The following is a 13,067-nucleotide window of genomic DNA, read 5'->3' on the forward strand; positions in this document are numbered from 1 at the left end:
GTGTCAGTAGAGAGAACAGAATATGTGTAAGAGATGCTGTGGAAGTAGAATTGATGAGACTTAACAAATAATAGGACACTGGGAGGGGAGGAGAGTTGAGCAACAGTGAAGACTAGAAGATGACAATGAAGCTGCAAACCTGGGTGACTTAAGGAATGCCATGTCCAAGACAGAAATAGGGAAGTTAATGGAAGGGGGAGAGTGAATTTCAGGGGGAAGATCATGAAATGTGTTTCATAAATACTGAGTCTGAAGTGTCTGTAAGACATGCAAATGAAAAATGTAGAGCAGGAAGCTGGTGGTGCAAGATTGGAGCTTAAGAAATAGATATGGGCTAAATGCGTAGAATTGCGACTCTTCCTCATAAAGAAGAACCCATTGAAGCTACTAAGGTCACCAAGAGAAAGGATGAAGACAAAGAAGATAAGATGTGTGTTCAAATAAAGGGCACAAAACATGATGAACCAACAAAGGAGAATGATGGGAATGAAGAATTTGAAGGTACAGGAGTGTACAAAGTTGAACTTGTTAAGGTATCAGGTGTTAACATTTCAAAGGGAGGAATGGAATGATTACAGGTTGCAGTGAAGAGAATAAGAAGGTTTAAAAGTGTGAAAGCACAAGGAGAGATGAAAGGACATTAGAAATCGTGAGAAAGAAGAATTTCAGGGTTCTATATCATGGAGATAAGACACTTGTGACTGATGATGATCTCAAGGGTATGTGTGTAACTGGGGCTGAATATAAGTACAAGTCATTTGAGCTAAGGAGGCTGATAAATTTTAATCTCATATGTTTGCAGGGAAATCAACATGTATGCTGAATTCCCCAAGTATAAGGGCAAGAGTTGTGGTACCATCAGCCAGGTACTAAACTCCTTAAGAAAGTAGTAAGACTTACGTGAGGTCTAATAGAAAACTACCACTTGGAATAATTTTTAGCTGTTTTCTGATGATTTGAGAAGAATAATATAACATCTTAGTTACTGAAGAATTTGGACAGCTTTTTAACTGCCTACTAATTTGCACTTCCTTCTCCAATGTTTGTCTGTATATGCACTTAGGCCTTGTTTGTTGAAGAGTGAGTATTAATATTCCTATAGATTTGTGTCGGTTACTTATAAACAATGTGATACAGATGAAAGAACTCAGGACTTGGAGTCAGATATGTTCAAATTTCAGTTTTTGTACTCAACAAGTATTCAACCTTAAATCATTTAAGATGAGTGTCCATCAAATTGAGTCCCCATTTTTTTCTCTGCAAAACAGGAAAATTATACTGTTTCCCCAATTCACAGGATTACGATCAAAAAAGAGCACTTCAAACCTTAAAGCACTATATAAATTTTAGCTATTACAGATTATAGATGTCAGATTTTTATCAGATATGGTTACTGTAATAAAAAGGTATTTTTGCTAAATCAGTGTTATACATAAAGACCTACTCTACTAGAAATCAATCACTCAATCAATAAACATTTATTAAGCATCTACTATACACCAGGCACTTTGCTAAGCGCTGAGCTACTGTGTAACTCCCTGGAAAATTACATTAACAGTATAGAAGCGTTGTGAGTACCCATAATGTTTATATAAACATACATTTTCATTTATGTATGTAGAAGAACTTGGATGTCATCAACTAAATTTTGATTGTTTTTAAACACTAGCAAAGCATTTTATTCAGGTGAATACCCAAGTTTCCATACTTATGTGTTTAACCACTCTCATTTCCTTCAATAAAGTAGAATCAAAATCATGAGCAAAAATTAAGACTTGATAACAGAAATACATATAATTTTAAAAAACACAAAGTTAATAAAGTAAAATAAAATACTGTGTCACCATTCAAACTTTTTAAAATATATTATTTATTTCATTAAATATTTCTCAATTACATGCAATAAATTTTTTAACATTAGTTTATTTTTAAATTTTGAGTTCCAAATTCTCTCTCCCTCCTGCCCCTCCTCAATGCAAAGGTAAGCAACATGTTATAATTCATATATGTGAAGACATGCAAAACAAGTTTCCATATTCACCATGCTGCAAAGGAAAACAAACCCCACCCCCCAAAAAAGACGAAAAATAAAGAAAGTTAAAAAAAGTATGAATCAATCTGTACTCAAGAGTTCATCAGTTCTCTCTCTCTCTCTCTCTGGAGGTGGAGAATATTTCTAATCATGGGTTCTTTGGAATTGTCTTAGATGATTGTCTTGATCACAGCAGTTAGGTCTTTCACAGTTGATCATCCTTACAATATTGCTGTTACTATGTACAATGTGGTCCTGATTCTACTCACTTCACTCTGCATCAGTTCATACAAGTCTTCTCAGGTTTTTCTGAAACCATCCTGCTTGTCATTTCTTACAGCACAACAGTATTCCATCACAATCATATACCACAACTTGTTCAGCCATTCCCCAATTGATGGGCATCCCCTCAATCTCCAACTCTTTGTCACCACAAAAAGAGCTGCTATAAAGATTTTTGTTCAAATAGGTCCTCCTATCTTTTCTTTTATCTCTTTGGGATACAGATCTAGTAGTGGTATTGCTGGATCAAAGGGCATGTACAGTTTTAAAGCCCTTTGAGCACAGTTCCATATTAGTCTTCTCCAAAATAGTTGGACTAGTGCATTAGAGTCCCAATGTTTCCACATCCTCTCCAGCATTTGTCATTTTCCTTTTCTGTCATGGTACTATTTAATCTTAATAAAAATAGACGTCTTTGTCTCCATTAGACAGAGCTCATCAACATGGGTATTCCCTCCAGTCGCACAGATGGTAATCTTCTCATCCTACCTAACTTTTGTCTATGTCCTCCTATAAATACTCATAAGCTGTACATCCAGCCTCCTGCTGGTCTATTATCACCACAGGGGTACAAGTACAGCATAAAAGCAGTCTGACAGCTCCTTTTCTAGTTATACATCTATTTCATACTATCTAATTTCATCAAGGGAGTCATAAAATGTGGAGAGATGTTAGCCAAAGGAGGTTTTGCACCCCTGCAGAAGATATCCAGCACAAAAGGAAAAGGAATTCCCAACTGATGGTGAGGTTTTTCAGATGTTCCCGTTGGCAGATAACAGTGTCCTGATGGTACCAAGCCCCAAAATATTGCAAAGTCTACAAAATAAAGTCTAAAATCACAAAAGAATTTGGCTTACCTATCCATATAGGACAAATGAAGTATATGAAGACTGTCTATTGTCCAAACTATCATCAATAACTGAATGGACAACTCATGGCGCTGATACATAAACAGAGAGATAGAAAGATAGAAAGACAAACACAGACACCCATATACACATACACATTTATACATGCATGTATACACATGTTTCATACATGTATATGAGTGTTTTACATGTGTGTAAATATATCAATGTATATTTTACCATATATATCCAATGAAAAATGAACTGGACCCGAAATAGGAAGAAAACAAGACAAACTACCCTTTGAAAACTCATACAGTGCCTTCTACGAACCCAAGTTTCTCTCTGAAACAAAAACCCCCATTTTTTCTATCAACATTCACTGGGTATATGGCTACCAATTATGGAAAATTACAATCTCAAAGACATTAAAACCATCCAAACAGCAATGGAGAGATGCATGATTAGTATAAATAGACTGCAACATATTACTGAATGTAGAACTGTATGTAAAAAGCAAAGATATTTATAGAATGTAAAAAAAAATGTGTTTTAAGTTCCAAATGGACAAGCTTGATCAGACGCTTTAAAGATATCATTAAGAAGCAGCACTAACCTTTTACTCAACAGAAAACCTAAGTCTGAATCCTGGCTCTGACACTTATTAGCTATGTGACCATGTCACCTCCTCTCTTTTCCCCATTGTATGGATGAGAAAACTAAAGCTAATATTTATATTACCCTGTTAATGTTAATGAGCAAAGTTCTTTGTAAATCTTGAAGCACAAGGTAAACTGAGTTATTATTAAGATCACAGATTCAAAGTATCAATTTCAGTTACTGTGCCACAGTTCCGTAATCCTAGAAAATAGTAAACACAGTAAGTATGCAACAGAAAAGCAGCTGACTTTCTGAGGATTACAGAAACTGAGGGTAGGCAAAAGTTGAAGAAAACTAAATTCTCAAAGACAATTTCTGGCAGTAAACTACAGGATACATTATAAGTATGACATTATGGTCCTGCGTACTTCATTCTCCTTAGCCACACATATATTAGCTTAGAAATTTCAATTCTGAATACAAAAGAATATTAAAATGTAAACACAGACCTGGGTTTTACCAGCTAAACCTACCAATCCAAATGACAAGAGATGGACATGAAGAGAATATCTAGTATTGGCCAACTCTGATTTTATTATAGCAGTAATTATATAAAATACTCCATGTAAATTAAATGGCCTCCTTGAACAGGGAAGTTCTTTCTCAGTGCTTCATTGTGTAAAACAGACTATTTAATAGCCCATTAAACTAGCTGCAAATAATGGTTAAATCAAAAAGGGAAAACAATGTCAGCCTTGTATGCATTTCTTTGTTCAGTAATGACAGTGTTTACCTTCATACAGTAAAGCATTACTGCTCTGGGCCTCACTTAAAAGCACAGCATACAACAGACTTAATTATGTCTCTCTCTCTTAACTACTAGTCTCTTATTTATTGGCCAAGTCCCTATGTTCACTTTTTTCATTTGTCAAATGTCTTGAGAGCTCAGGAAATCTAGGTTACCCCCCCCCATTACCATTATGATCTTTGCACAGCCATTTTTTTTCTGACTTTTTTTTTTATCCAATGCCTTTTCCAGGCTGGTAGAAATTGTGCCTATGCCTCCTACTTCACAAGGCTATTATGGAGGAAAAGTTTTGCAAACTTCAATATCCTTTGTAAATATGAGTTATTTCGTCCTGACTGAAAAATATATGGGGCGCTACAGACCACAACTTCTCAAAGATATTTCTACCAAACATAACACTACAGAGCAGGTAGGAGAAGGACAAAAAGGCATTAGTCTTAGGCAGCTGCTTACTGGTTGATAAGAGAAAATATCAAGTCAATAAGAAAAAAACAAGGTTACAGCCCATGTTCGGTGCATGTTACTTTAATTTGATTTTTAAAATCACTCAGACTTAATTTGGACAACAAGAGCAAAAAGTCTTGAAATAATAATATAACATCATAGATACAGAGCTGAAAAGAACCTTAAAGACGATTTTGCAGATGAGGAAGTTTTGACCCCAAGCAGTTCTATGACTTGCCCAAAATTACACATGTAATTAAGTGACAGAACTTGGACTTAAAACTCTTGACCACCTACTTCAAATGAATTATTCGTTCTACTCATCACAAGCACCTCTAATAGGATGCACCATAAAGATGATCTTCAATAACAATACCATAATAGTTGACATTTCATAAGTTTTTAAATTTGCAATATGCTTTATGTATATGAACTCATTGAAGCCTCAAATTTGCCTTGAATATAGGATGTGAATGGACAAAGCAATACCTGGCCTACGGGAGGAAACAAAGATTCATGTAACTAAAAAAAAAATAATAATAATAATTCTGGATATTAAACAATCTATCCTCCTTAATTTTTAAAAACAAAGGTGCAAACTGAGGTTTAGAAATACAACCTGTCCAAGTGCCAGAACCAGAAGAATAAGTCAAGCCTCATGATAATCTTCGGGCCTTTTTTTTTTTTTTTTAAAAAAATAGGGCTACAAGGAGGAAGGAAAGATGGAGCCTGAAGGCCTTCAATTTCCCCCCACACACATTCCATATCACTCTTATAAAGAACTCAATCACCAAATCACAAAGCCCACCCATACTCTCTTTGGCTTGACTAATCTTGTGCCCCAAGGAGAGCCAAGGCCTGGAATGTGAATTCTAAGTAATGAATAGAATTTTTAGATTTGGAAGGAACCTCAGAAATCAACTATTTCCATCTTCTAATTCTTTTTTTTTTTTAAGCAAATGAGGAAACTAACTGGAGATGGAATGATTTGTCTAAGGTCACAAAGCTCATTTAGAGTAATAAATCTAGACTAGGATACAGACTTCCTGACCTCTAGTCCGTCAGTTGCTCTCTAAATTTAGTATACATTTATTAAGCACCAAAATGCACAAGATATTATGCCAGATAGTGTCTTTGCCACTAAAATTAAATGTTTCTCATTAAGTTAACATAAGAAATCAGTTGTCAGTTTAAAATTGTAGCTGATAATACCAAAAAAAAATCCCAAAGGTCTTACCATCTGGGGGTGAGGGGAAGGGGCAAATCTGCTTCCATTATCAGACTAAGGAAAAAGAGAGGAAAGGAATTTCTGACAGTAAATCCAAAAGCTAAAAGAAAGAGATAAGGAAATGGAATTCTTCAGGTACTCCAAGTTTTTCACAAGGGAAACACCCAAATGATAAATTAGAATATCATCACATAAAACTACAGAATTTCAGAGTCTCTCATCATAAAGATATGAGAATTGAAGAAACTTTAATATGGAGCTATGATTTACATTCTGTATTTTTAGTTGGCTGGCCTATCCATTAGAGTTATGTCATTAAGGTGTGCTTGAGGAAGAGGAAAAAAGCTAAGAATAGAAGAAGTGTGCTTCAGGGACTGCCTGACCAACAAGAAAAGTATCACTGCTGTGTGCCACAAAGAGTAACGTCCTCCTAGATCCCAAACACTAGGCAGCAAAACACTCTCTAGGATAAAAAGCCCTCTAATCTGTGTCCCCATCCATGAATTATGGAGCCACAGACATCTGAAGCCTGGAAAGGCACAGTGAATGGGTAGACAAAGAAAGTGTTTATAGATGTATTAGTCATGAACAGACTAACAAGGGGTCAGAGAAGTTGGAGGGGGAAGGAATCCCTTATTTGCCCTCCAAAGGAGTATACAAATTAGGGGTTCAAGGGCCCAAAAGAGTTTGGAAGAGAGGTATATAATACAGTAATAAAGGAGTGAGAGACATTGCCTGTCACAATTAAACTGTCAAAGTCTAGAGTGGGAATGAGGCTGGAAGGGAGAAAAATGTACTTGAAGAAGTCTCAACACATTTGTTGTGCTGGTACAAGCTCTCTAGCTCAACCCCTCTTGTATTCTAACAGAGCCAAGAATTATCAAAAAGTTCCCTGCTATTCATTCCATTTCCTGTTCTCTAGTGAAAGCCCCTTTTATATCTTCTCTTAGAAATGCCCTTAGAGTCAATGAAGACTCCATGATAAAGCAGATAACAGAAAGGGAAAATTATTCTGCTGGGAGGGGCAGAGGAGTTAAGAGACCAACTCCAGCTGCTCTAAAAACTCAACCATGCAGATAAAAAACAGATCTATTTGTATGTGCAGCTTCACTCCCACCCATAAAGGGTCCCTGATACAATATGAAAGAGTTTTAAGTGCAGCCCAAAGCAATACATTTGGGACAAATACCATCTTTCAATCACCCCAATTTTCTGTGCGAAGGGTTTTTTTTTTGCAACTGCAAGTTGAAAAAAACATTTTTTTCCTTCCTATTTTACTACTTTTCTTTTCTACTTCTCTCTGTCTAGCAAGGCCTTCAGAACATTCAATTCCCCAACTCCTCTCTTCCTCAATCCTTTCCCTTATTCACTCTCCAAAAACCTACAGAGTGCCTGCTCCTTGCCAAAGTCTTTACCTTCCCCACCCTTCAAAAAATAAAATTCTGGAAGTCTTCTAAGCAACTTGAGCAAAAGGAACTTTTACCAGCAAGAGCTTTAAACTACACAAATTTTAAACCTGAACTACACAAATATTCTCTCTCTTTTTAAACATTAAAATGTCATTACAGTAAGACTGTCTTTAAATAGTTTTATCTTTCCAATGGTATTGATATGACATTTGAACACAGTCACAAAGAGCCAGTTTCACAGCCAGAAAGAGGTGAGTTCAGGTTCTGCCTCTGCTACACACTGAGTGACCCTAGGCAAGTTCCTCAACTCTTCAGTCCTCAAGGCTACTAAGTAAGGCTGTAAATTGCAGAGAAAGTGTTAATCTGCTTAGGGAGAGCATCAGAGAGGTCCCTACACCAAAGAAACTACTGGTCACTACCTATTTCCTATCAGCCTTTCATTTGCAAAAGGCCTTAAAGGCTTTCAAAGTGCTCTTTGGTAAAGTAGCACTGTGCTTGCAACATAAGGTTGGTTGGGGATTTATTCTTCCCCATATGCCCATGGACAGGGTGGCCTACAGGACTAAGCCACTAGGACCACCAATGCCCTTTTCGGCTGCTAAAATAGTAGTATTTTATGTATTTCAAGCTCTGGGCCTGGACCTACACCAACTAAATGCAGGCAAATGAGCACTGCCAGGAAGTGGCTCTTGTCTTGGGCCAAAGCTGCACCTCTGGAAAAGTTAACGTCCAGTCCCTCAAAGCCAGGCTGAGTGTAGGACAATCATGTCAAGCAGCTGCTTTGCAGATTTCTATTGAGATGAAATGATCATGTTATACAATTTGAAGCTACCACTCTTCTGGCAGAGCACTTGACTGTCGTAATAGTCACAAGAAACTGAAACCATCTGGAAATCCTATAAAAAGTTGAAAACCCTTTCCCCCATCCCCTCCACTTCTGCTCTCCCATTGAGAGCAAAACTGAAATATAATTTGTACACTCCATCTCCAGACTCCATGCCTTTTCCCTGACTGCTCCCCTATGCCTGGAATGGCTCTTCCTCCTCGGCTCCGCCTCCTGGCTTCCTTCAAGTCCCAGCTAAAATGCCACCTCATGCAGAAGGGATTGCCTGATCCCCAGTGATGCTAGTATTTTCCCTCCAAATTTACCTTCAATTTCTTTTGTACATACAAGATGTCTCAAAAGTCTCAGTGCAGTTTCAAGTTTTAATAATAACTCAATAGTAACTTCAATAACTTAATAATTTTAACAACTCAAAACTGAACTAACATTTTTGGGACACCTTGTATCTTGCAAGGCACACAGCTATCTCTATCTTGTCTCTTTCATAAGAATTAGTGAGTTCAAAAAAAAAAAATTAGTGAGTTCCGGGAGGATGGGAGCTTTTTTTTTTTCTTTTGCCCTATTTTCAAGTTTAAGTACAGTGCCTGGAGCATAGTAAGAGTTTAACAAATGCTTGTTGACTTCTCACCATCCTACTTGCCTTTAGAAGGAAAGTATATTTAGATAGACATTTCTAACATTGTATGGATGAATACATAGTTTTGCATATGTCTATATTTTAAACATCCAAATGTCATTACAGTGAGATGGTCTTTAAATAGTTTTATCTGTCTAATGGTACTGATATGATATTTGAACACAGTCACAAAAAGCCAGCTTCCCATCCAGAAAGACCTTAGTTCAGGTCCTGCCTCTGCCACACACCAAGTGACCCTAGGCAAGACCTTCAACTTCTCAGTCCTCCAAGCTACTAAGTAAGGCTCCTGGTGATTGCCATAAAGGAGCCTTTGAAATTAAATACCACAAAATGTTTTTTAATCCCTATTATTTATGTGTGTATATATGTATACATATGTGTATATGTGTGTACATATATAAATATAATCTCATTTGATCTCCACAACAAGCCTGAGAGATAGTAGGGGTTGTTATTATCCCCATTTTACAGTTAAGGAAACTGAGGCAGATAGAAGTTAAAGTGTGTGAGGCTTGATTTGAACTCAGGTCTTCCTGACTCCAGGACGGGTACTCTAACTATTGTACCACCTACCTACCCCACACATATTAAAAGATGACATGTAATATAGTCATGCACATGTATTATAGCATTTAGAAGCATACAAAATTTTGTAAAGAGCTTTAATTTTCTTGTTAGAATACACATATGCAAAATGCTTCTGCTTTACATCTCAAAAGGCCAAGAAAAAAAAGGCATTAAACTTTTGAAAGTTCTACCTACCATAACCCAGGCCAATCAGAATTACAACAAAGAAATAACACACTTAAATGACTAAGTAAATAAATCTCCATCAACTTGGCAGCCTAGCAACACAGCACTTCCATATATGGTAGTGCCTGTAGATAATGTTAATTTGCAGCCTGGTCACTGCTGTAGGGTCAAGTTCATCACCAATTCAGCATTAATGTGCGTTGTGAAGAATACAAATGTTACAACATAATGGTAATACACAGCCTGACAAGTGAGAACATTTCATAAACCAGTTCTGGACTATCACAATATAGAATTTCAAAATACAAGCTGGAAAAAAAGGTTGCCATAAGGTAAGCCTTTAAATTCTCTTTAAAAACACCACAAAATATTTTTCATCACCCCTATTAAAAAGGAAAAAATATTTATCATCTTTCACATTTCTGAACCAATAAAGTCTTACCCACTAAAAAGAAAAAAGTTTCATTCATAATTTTTTTTGGATTACAAATATCTCTTCACAGTCTCTCCTATCACAATTGGTAAACAGGTTTCATTCTAAAGTTTTGGGGTTATGTACATTTTTAACCACTTGTTTTCTCTGGGAGGGGCATGACATTATTTCATCCATCTTATCGATAAACACTTGGCACATCAAAATCTACAAAGGCTGTCCTATTACTGCAAAAGTATCACTGCAGCCTCTATGGCTCATTACAAGTTCTAAGAGGTATCAGTGTCAATACTCTATAAAGAAAAAGATAAGGCAGAGCTACATACAAATATTTGGAATTTGAAATAGCTACAAGTATTAAAATCAAACAGACAAAAAGAACTAACAGCAATACAGCTAGACCCTAGTGAAAAATGTCAACTCCAAAAGAGTAATTAGCTGTGGGATTACATTCAACATTATTACACAGATAAACTGAAACACAGCTTGAAAGTGCTAATCTAATACCTCAGCAAAAATTTCTGCTACTGATATATAAATCTTCTAGTCTGATCTTTTTTTCATTGCTGTTAAAAGTTCACACTATTTCTGGTTACCACACACATACAAACTCCAAATCTAGCTCCAGAAAGACAACTTGGAAAAGCAAGGTCACTTCACACATGGCCCCCAGATTTCAGCAATGAATTCAAATGCAAAACCTCTCAACTTCACCATGTTAAGTTCAGTATCACCTAATTACCAAAAATTAAAAATCACTGCATAATGTTGAGGGCTTTTTACTCTAAACAAGTCTCATCTTACTCCTGCAATAATCATTCGAATCAAAAGCCCTAATTAATCCTACTCTAACTCCACTCAAAAAAATCCTTGGTTGAAATCTTTATTGGATTACTAACTAAGCATTTCTTTATTTGGAAAACTATCAAACAGCAATCAATTTTCACCAAAAAACACTCACAAATATATATTTACATTTTTTAAATTTCTAAAATAAAGCCACCTTACACAACTAGATAGGAACAGCATTACCTATCATCAGGGAGACAACAGTTGAAAAATAATACGCAGAATACAATATAAGGAAAGAAAGAATTCAGGAGCTAAGCATAAGAGAAGATCTCACCATGAAGACTGGCAATCTGGAAGAGTACAACTGAATATTATGAAGAGACTCTAACCTGAGACTAAGCACTGTGAAGTGGTTAGAATGCTGGGCTCAGAATTTTCAAAACCTGTGTTCATATTCCGCCTCAGACATTTAATATCTGTACAATCACAGGCAAGTTACTTAACATCTCTGGGCATTTACTTCATCTATAAAATGAAGATGAAGATGGTGGTAAAGTGAGACTTTATTAAGGTCATTTCCAAATCTAAACCTATGATCCTGTGGATTTTTTTTTAAATCACAAACACCCAACTGCCCAGGCACGAGCTGGTTATTTATTACTATCCACTAACTGATAAAATAAATGACAACAAAAAGATGCTATGAATGTGGTAACACTTTTAAATAAAACTTTATGAATCACAACAGAATAACTCTGAAAAATAATAATACTCATAAACTGAAACTTATTCAGTCTAGAAAAGCTATTGTTATACTAAATTGTGCTGAATTTTTGACAGAGCTCAAGAGTAAAATGACAACTTGTCAGAAATTCTGTGGATCCTACAAGATTTCCAGTGAATCCTGAGGGTCCACGACCCACAGCTTGGAAACCAGTAAGTCAATGGAAATCAACATCTGGATTGTGTGCTATAATATCCTAAATTTAAACTAGGTTGTAAAATCTAATTTCATAATAAAATATCCATCATCAAAAGTTCCCTCAAAGGAAACAAAGCCATTGAGGGGGGAATGTTAAATAATGACACATCAGTGTATTTCAGTTACATTTGCTAATATGTATCTAACACATGGTAGCCTGTTTGTATTACATCATTCTTGCCCTTATTTCCTAATGGAACAAAAACCACTAAGATTCAAAGTTCTCTCAGAAATAAAAGCCCTACACAATATATCAAAGTTTCCTAAGTTAATAGTTAAGTCTCAGTTGTGAGAAAATTTCAAAGGAAAGAGACTCATAGGGTTAAACACTCAGCTAATATGTTCTGATGCTCCCAGACACAATGTTAAATGGCTTCTAAGAGCTTCTCAATGGGCCATTGTGTTGATGAATTGGGCATGTGGTATGTACTTCATCTCAGGATTAGGTCCCAGTTATATTTAGTCTAGGCCTTAAAATTTTAGATTCTGAAGTGGTGTGTGTGTGTGTGTGTGTGTGTGTGTACACATATATGTACATATAATAGATACACACATATAGAATATAAATATACACACAATACTTTTATATTTACTTCTACAGATGAACCAATTATTTCCCTAAATCAAGAGTTAACCTTTTTTGCATCACAGACTTCTCTGGCAGTCTGATGAAGACTATGAACCCTTTCCCAAAATAATGCTTTTAAATGCTTAAAATAAAATACATAGGATTACAAAAGAAACCAATTCTACTGAAATAAATTTTTTATATAAATATTTTTTAAAAATGTTCAAAGATCCTAAATTAAAAACCCTTGCCCTAGATTAGGGTGAAATCATTTTATTTCTTTCAAAATTATTAATGGATGATAATTTTGTAAGTGAAAATGACCAACAATTTCCAAAAGACTAGGCTGTTCCAAACTCAAATTTCTAAATGTACTTGAGTTCAAAAACAAGTTCAGCAATTTATAG

This window comes from Vombatus ursinus, unplaced genomic scaffold (genome assembly GCF_900497805.2).
Source record: "Vombatus ursinus unplaced genomic scaffold, bare-nosed wombat genome assembly UNPS02009205.1, whole genome shotgun sequence".
NCBI lineage: Eukaryota > Metazoa > Chordata > Mammalia > Diprotodontia > Vombatidae > Vombatus > Vombatus ursinus.